We start from the raw sequence: 8,708 nt of genomic DNA, 5'->3' as shown, positions 1-8,708 counted from the left end.
CTGGTTTGCGCTTAGTGGAACTATCTTTGTTTTTCAACAGGATAATGACCCAACACACCACCAGGCTGTGTAAGGGCTATTTGACCAAGAAGGAGAGTGATGGAGTGCTGCATCAGATGACCTGGCCTCCACAATCACCCGAACTCAATCCAATTGAGATTTGGGATGAGTTTGACAGCAGAGTAAAGGAAAAGCAGCCAACAATTGCTCAGCATATGTGGGAACTCCTTCAGGACTGTTGGAAAAACATTCCAGGAGAAGCTGGTTGAGAGAATGCCAAGAGTGTGCAAAGCTGTCATCAAGGCAAAGGGTGGCTACTTTGAAGAATCAAAAATATATTTAGATTTGTTACGGTGCGTGAATGAGGACCCAAAAGCGAATCAACTTAAACAGAGCTTCTTTAATTACCAAACATAGGTAGGCTCAGATGGACCGGCAGATTCCGACAGGACAGGACAAGGTTACAGCAAACATGACGGCAGTCTGGTTCAGGCATGAATGACACAAACAAACAAGAATCCGACAAGGACAGGAGCAGAAACAGAGAGAGATATAGGGACCTAATCAGAGGGAAAAAGGGAACAGGTGGGGAACGGGGTGAATGGGTAGTTAGAGGAGACAAGGGACAGCTGGGGGAAAGCGGGGGAGAAAAGGTAACCTAACACGACCAGCAGAGGGAGACAGGGTGAAGGGAAAGGACAGAGACAAGACAACATGACAGTACATGACAGTACCCCCCCACTCACCGAGCGCCTCCTGGCGCACTCGAGGAGGAAACCTGGCGGCAACGGAGGAAATCATCAATCAGCGCACGGTCCAGCACGTCCCGAGAGGGAACCCAACTCCTCTCCTCAGGACCGTACCCCTCCCAGTCAACTAGGTACTGATGACCACGGCCCCGAGGACGCATGTCCAAGATTTTACGGACCCTGTAGATAGGTGCGCCCTCGACAAGGATGGGGGGGGGGGGGGGGGAGACGAGCGGGGGCGCGAAGAACGGGCTTAACACAGGAGACATGGAAGACCGGGTGGACGCGACGAAGATATCGCGGAAGAAGAAGTCGCACTGCGACAGGATTAATGACCTGAGAGATACGGAATGGACCAATGAACCGCGGGGTCAACTTGCGAGAAGCCGTCTTAAGGGGAAGGTTCTGAGTGGAGAGCCAAACTCTCTGACCGCGACAATATCTAGGGCTCTTCGTTCTACGCTTATTAGCAGCTCTCACAGTCTGCGCCCTATAACGGCAAAGTGCAGACCTGACCCTCTTCCAGGTGCGCTCGCAACGTTGGACAAAAGCCTGAGCGGAGGGGACGCTGGACTCGGCGAACTGAGATGAGAACAACGGAGGCTGGTACCCGAGGCTACTCTGAAAAGGAGATAGCCCGGTCGCAGACGAAGGAAGCGAGTTGTGGGCGTATTCTGCCCAGGGGAGCTGTTCTGACCAAGACGCAGGGTTGCGAAAAGAAAGACTGCGTAAGATGCGACCAATAGTCTGATTGGCCCGTTCTGCTTGACCGTTAGACTGGGGGTGAAAGCCGGAAGAGAGACTGACGGAAGCCCCAATCAAACGGCAAAACTCCCTCCAAAATTGAGACGTGAATTGCGGACCTCTGTCCGAAACGACGTCTGACGGAAGGCCATGAATTCTGAAAACATTCTCGATGATGATTTGTGCCGTCTCTTTAGCAGAAGGAAGCTTAGCAAGGGGAATGAAATGAGCCGCCTTAGAGAACCTATCGACAACCGTAAGAATAACAGTCTTCCCCGCTGACGAAGGCAGTCCGGTGACAAAATCTAAGGCGATGTGAGACCACGGTCGAGAGGGAATAGGAAGCGGCCTGAGACGGCCGGCAGGAGGAGAGTTACCGGACTTAGTCTGCGCGCAGACCGAACAAGCAGCCACGAAACGACGCGTGTCATGCTCCCGGGTGGGCCACCAGAAACGCTGGCGAATGGAAGCAAGCGTACCCCGAACGCCAGGGTGGCCGGCTAACTTGGCAGAGTGAGCCCACTGAAGAACGGCCAGACGAGTAGGAACGGGAACGAAAAGAAGGTTCCTAGGACAAGCGCGCGGCGACGGAGTTTGAGTGAGTGCTTGCTTTACCTGCCTCTCAATTCCCCAGACAGTCAACCCGACAACACGCCCCTCAGGGAGAATCCCCTCGGGGTCAGTGGAGGCTACTGAAGAACTGAAGAGACGAGACAAAGCATCAGGCTTGGTGTTCTTAGAGCCCGGACGATAAGAAATCACGAACTCGAAACGAGCGAAAAACAGCGCCCAACGCGCCTGACGCGCATTAAGTCGTTTGGCAGAACGGATGTACTCAAGGTTCCTATGGTCAGTCCAAACGACAAAAGGAACGGTCGCCCCCTCCAACCACTGTCGCCATTCGCCTAGGGCTAACCGGATGGCGAGCAGTTCGCGGTTACCCACATCATAGTTACGTTCCGACGGCGACAGGCGATGAGAAAAATACGCGCATGGGTGGACCTTGTCGTCAGAGAGGGAGCGCTGAGAAAGGATGGCTCCCACTCCCACCTCTGACGCGTCAACCTCGACAACGAACTGTCTAGAGACGTCAGGTGTAACAAGGATAGGAGCGGATGTAAAACGATTCTTGAGGAGATCAAAAGCTCCCTGGGCGGAAACGGACCACTTAAAGCACGTCTTGACAGAAGTAAGGGCTGTGAGAGGAGCTGCCACCTGACCGAAATTACGGATGAAACGACGATAGAAGTTCGCGAAGCCGAGAAAGCGCTGCAGCTCGACGCGTGACTTAGGGACGGGCCAATCAATGACAGCTTGGACCTTAGCGGGATCCATCTTAATGCCTTCAGCGGAAATAACAGAACCGAGAAATGTGACGGAGGAGGCATGAAAAGTGCACTTCTCAGCCTTCACAAAAAGACAATTCTCTAAAAGGCGCTGGAGGACACGTCGAACGTGCTGAACATGAATCTGGAGTGACGGTGAAAAAATCAGGATATCGTCAAGGTAAACGAAAACAAAGATGTTCAGCATGTCTCTCAGGACATCATTGACTAATGCCTGAAAGACAGCTGGAGCGTTAGCGAGGCCGAAAGGAAGAACCCGGTATTCAAAGTGCCCTAACGGAGTGTTAAACGCCGTCTTCCACTCGTCCCCCTCCCTGATGCGCACGAGATGGTAAGCGTTACGAAGGTCCAACTTAGTGAAAAACCTGGCTCCCTGCAGGATCTCGAAGGCTGAAGACATAAGAGGAAGCGGATAACGATTCTTCACTGTTATGTCATTCAGCCCTCGATAATCTATGCAGGGGCGCAGAGACCCGTCCTTCTTCTTGACAAAAAAAAACCCCGCTCCGGCGGGAGAGGAGGAGGGGACTATGGTACCGGCGTCAAGAGCTACAGACAAATAATCTTCGAGAGCCTTACGTTCGGGAGCCGACAGAGAGTATAGTCTACCCCGGGGGGGGGTGGTTCCCGGAAGGAGATCAATACTACAATCATACGACCGGTGTGGAGGAAGAGAGGTGGCCCTGGACCGACTGAACACCGTGCGCAGATCGTGATATTCCTCCGGCACCCCTGTCAAATCACCAGGCTCCTCCTGTGAAGAAGAGACAGAGGAAACAGGAGGGATAGCAGACATTAAACATTTCACATGACAAGAGACGTTCCAGGAGAGGATAGAATTACTAGACCAATTAATGGAAGGATTATGACAAACTAGCCAGGGATGGCCCAAAACAACAGGTGTAAAAGGTGAACGAAAAATTAAAAAAGAAATGGTTTCACTATGATTACCAGAAACAGTGAGGATTAAAGGTAGCGTCTCACGCTGAATCCTGGGGAGAGGACTACCATCCAGGGCGAACAAGGCCGTGGGCTCCTTTAACTGTCTGAGAGGAATGTCATGTTCCCGAGCCCAGGTCTCGTCCATAAAACAGCCCTCCGCCCCAGAGTCTATTAAGGCACTGCAGGAAGCTGACGAACCGGTCCAGCGTAGATGGACCGACAAGGTAGTGCAGGATCTTGAAGGAGAGACAGGAGTAGTAGCGCTCACCAGTAGCCCTCCGCTTACTGACGAGCTCTGGCCTTTTACTGGACATGAAGTGACAAAATGACCAGCGGAACCGCAATAGAGACAGAGGCGGTTGGTGATTCTCCGTTCCCTCTCCTTAGTCGAGATGCGGATACCTCCCAGCTGCATGGGCTCAGCACCCGAGCCGGCAGAGGAAGATGGTAGTGATGCGGAGAGGGAGGCGACGGAGAGCGCGAGCTCCTTTCCACAAGCTCGGTGACGAAGATCAACCCGTCGCTCAATGCGAATAGCGAGTTCAATCAAGGAATCCACGCTGGAAGGAACCTCCCGGGAGAGAATCTCATCCTTTACCTCTGCGCGGAAACCCTCCAGAAGACGAGCGAGCAAGGCCGGCTCGTTCCAGCCACTGGAGACAGCAAGAGTGCGAAACTCAATAGAGTAGTCTGTTATGGATCGATTGCCTTGACATAGGGAAGACAGGGCCCTGGAAGCCTCCTCCCCAAAAACAGATCGATCAAAAACCCGTATCATCTCCTCCTTAAAGTCTTGATACTGGTTAGTACACTCAGCCCTTGCCTCCCAGATTGCCGTGCCCCACTCACGAGCCCGTCCAATAAGGAGAGATATGACGTAGGCGACACGAGCAGTGCTCCTGGAGTAAGTGTTGGGCTGGAGAGAAAACACAATATCACACTGGGTGAGGAACGAGCGGCATTCAGTGGGCTCCCCAGAGTAACACGGCGGGTTATTGATTCTGGGCTCCGGAGATTCGAAAGCCCTGGAAGTGGCCGGTGGATCGAGGCGGAGATGGTGAACCTGTTCTGTGAGGTTGGAGACTTGGGTGGCCAGGGTCTCAACGGCATGTCGAGCAGCAGACAATTCCTGCTTGTGTCTGCCTAGCATCGCTCCCTGGATCTCGACGGCTGAGTGGAGAGGATCCGAAGTCGCTGGGTCCATTCTTGGTCGGATTCTTCTGTTACGGTGCGTGAATGAGGACCCAAAAGTGAATCAACTTAAACAGAGCTTCTTTAATTACCAAACATAGGTAGGCTCAGATGGACCGGCAGATTCCGACAGGACAGGACAAGGTTACAGCAAACATGACGGCAGTCTGGTTCAGGCATGAATGACACAAACAAACAAGAATCCGACAAGGACAGGAGCAGAAACAGAGAGAGATATAGGGACCTAATCAGAGGGAAAAAGGGAACAGGTGGGGAACGGGGTGAATGGGTAGTTAGAGGAGACAAGGGACAGCTGGGGGAAAGCGGGGGAGAAAAGGTAACCTAACACGACCAGCAGAGGGAGACAGGGTGAAGGGAAAGGACAGAGACAAGACAACATGACAGTACATGACAAGATTTGTTTAACACTTTTTTGGTTACTACATGATTCCATATGTATTATTTCATAGTTTTGAAGTCTTAACTATTATTTTACAATGTAGAAAATAGTACAAGTAAAGAAAAACCCTTGGATGAGTCGGTGTGTCTAAACATTTGACTGGTACTGTACATATCTACCTCAATTACCTCGTACCTTTGCATATCAACTCGGTACTGGTGCATTGTGTATATAGCCAAGGTGTTGTTAACAATTGTGTATTTCTTCCTTGTGTTATTATTGTACTCTCTGCATTGTAGGCAAGAGCCGGAAGTAAGCACTTCATTGTTCATCTACACCTGTTGTTTTCAAAGCGTGTGACAAATAACATTTTACTTGATGACACACAGGGAGTGGAGCGATGCTGCACTCTGCTGGATCATAAACGTAGAGGCAGTTTATATGTGTTATATGAAAATTCAAATCTATGAAACTTTTAAACAACATTTCAACAGACTCAACAATGTATGCAACATAATAAACTCAAAACTTGATTCAGTAAAAAATAAATACACTTGTGACTTGATTAATAAGGACATTCATTTTCTGATGCAAAATATTTTGCTATGCTGTGCCCTACTGAACACACCCTGTATTGGTTTTACAGTGCATTCGGAAAGTATATTCAGACCCCTTGACTTTTTCCACATTTTGTTAGGTTACAGCATTCTAAAATTGATTAAAAAAATAAAATAATTGTCATCAATCTACACACAATACCCCATAATGACAAAGCAAAACCAGATTTTTTTGTAAAATTTATAAAACTTAAAAACTGATATATCACATTTACATAAGTATTCAGACACCTTACTCAGTACTTTATTAAAGCACCTTTGGCAGCGATTACAGCCTCGGGTCTCTTGGGTATGATGCTACAAACTTGGCAGACCTGTACTTGGGTAGTTTCTCCCATTCTTCTCTGCAGATCCTCTCAAGCTCTGTCAGGTTGGGTGGGGAGCATCGCTGCACAGCTATTTTCAGGACTCTCCAGAGATGTTTGATTGGGTTCAACAGCGGGCTCTGGCTGGACCGCTTAAGGACATTCAGAGACTTGTTCTGAAGCCACTCATGTGTTCTCTTGACTGTGTGCTTAGGGTCGTTGTCCTGTTGGAAGGTGAACCTTCGCCCAGTCCAAAGTCCTGAACGCTCTGGAGCAGGTTTTCATCAAGGATCTCTCTGTACTTTGCTCCGTTCATCGTTCCCTCCATCCTGACTCGTCTCCCAGTCCCTGCCGCTGAAAAACATCCCCACAGCATGATGCTGCCACCACCATGCTTCACTGTAGTGCCAGGTTTCCTCTAGGCGTGATGCTTGGCATTCAGGCCAAAGAGTTCAATCTTGGTTTCATCAGACCAGAGAATCTCGTTTCTCATGGTATGAGAATCCTTTAGGTGTAGGGAAGTACGGGTTAGTAAGCATGACTCCAAGCTGACCTTGATGCAGTGGGCTCTGGCTAACTCTTTAAACTGCTTTAAGACATCCTACCTGCAAGTCCTGGGCGGGTCTTGTGAAGCTCTCCAGCTCCAACCATTGGTAGAGTTTCTCTGGCTCATGGACAGGAGTGGGGAGGAGTGAGCCAGTCAGAGAATAGTATCTCTACCAGTGGAGGCTGCTGAGGAGAGAATGGTTCATGAATGGCTGGAACGGAGTAAATGGAATGGCATCAATCACATGAAAGCCATGTGTTTAATGTATTTGATACCATTCCACTAATTCCGCTCCAATCTTTACCTCGAGCCCGTCCTCCCCGATTAAGGTGCCACCAGCCTCCTGTGATCTTCACTGACAAGTCACATGCTCATGATATCCAATCAACCCTCTCACCAATACCAGGCTGGGAGTCAGGACCTACACACACAATCATCAGACCACACAATATTAACACACAATCATCAGACCCCTCACAGGCACACACACAATATTAACACACGCAATCATCAGACCCCTCACAGGCACACACAATATTAACACACACTCATCAGACCCCTCACAGGCACACACACAATATTAACACACGCAATCATCAGATCCCTCACAGGCACACACACAATATTAACACACACAAGCAGTGGCCCCATTTAGACACCATGCATGGCAGGCTGGTACTGAACACACACACAGACAGAGATGGGATCCCATAATTCTGTAGATTGACATACTGAAGGCTAATGCGTGAAAGATCTAACTCTTGAGAACAGTTCAGCTCTGATCTCTCCACCAGAATTGGGGCTGCCGAATGAGTGTGTGATCCGTTTTCCTGGCACTATGGTCCGGCTGTCGAAAGTGTTCCACCATCATTGTTGTTTTTTTAATACTAAAGAGCTTCCATGAGCCTTTGAGCCACCATGGTCATAGCTGGGGTGTATTCATTAATTTGATTCTGTTGCGAAATATTTTGCAACAGAAACCGTTTTTTCTCAAACTGAAAACAAGTTTCTAATGGACAAATTCAGGTAGGTCCCTCAAAATTGTATTTTGTTTGCCGTTCTTGGTTCCTAGAATAAACGGCTAATGCTTATCGTTGCAACAGTCTGAATAATGAATACACCCCTGGCCCTGCTCTGAACGTGCGGTCTGAAAAGCCCAAATAAGGGCCAGTAAAACAATGAACTGTGGATCTTTAGAACCCAACGAAGTGCAAGGCAGAAGGACCTCCAGTGCCTCAGGACCCATTAGCACTAGATCCCTGGCTGAGGTCAATAGGGTTGTCCTTTGGAATGGGAAAGAGGTTAAACTTACTTACACGGCTCAGAGTTAGTCATATAGCTGTGAGGTCAGAAATAACAAACAAGAGCAAAGTTCAATACGTTTTTAAGTTCGGAAAATTCAATTGAACGGAAACGGTGCTGTACTGAACAACCAGATGAAAAACAGGGAGGGGTTGTGGAATACTGTCAGCATGGCCACTGCCTTTTAAATACGTCACTCATTGCTTCAAGCCACATCCCGCCACACTCACCAAACGGGAGCAAACGTACCTCAAAGTCTGTTCAAGAACATTTTGGTGGAAAGTGTCGTTCACTAGAAACTGTTTCAAAATGCAGCAAGCATTCAAGCAAACTAAAAAAACTTGTGTTCCAGGTCTGAATCAGTCTCTGATTAGAATCAAAGAATATATAGTACATCAGGGGTAATTAATCCAAACAATTAAAACAAGTTTCTATTGGAGAAACGTTTTGCAACAGAATTGGCGTAATGAATACACCCCTGCAGTACTGACCACAAGGTAAAGATTTAGAAAAAAAAGGGGACCTTGACAGTTAGGGTCCTACATAAAGAACATTAGACAACAGG

Source organism: Oncorhynchus mykiss, chromosome 3 (genome assembly GCF_013265735.2).
Source record: "Oncorhynchus mykiss isolate Arlee chromosome 3, USDA_OmykA_1.1, whole genome shotgun sequence".
NCBI lineage: Eukaryota > Metazoa > Chordata > Actinopteri > Salmoniformes > Salmonidae > Oncorhynchus > Oncorhynchus mykiss.
Note: the sequence above shows the minus strand (reverse complement) of the source record.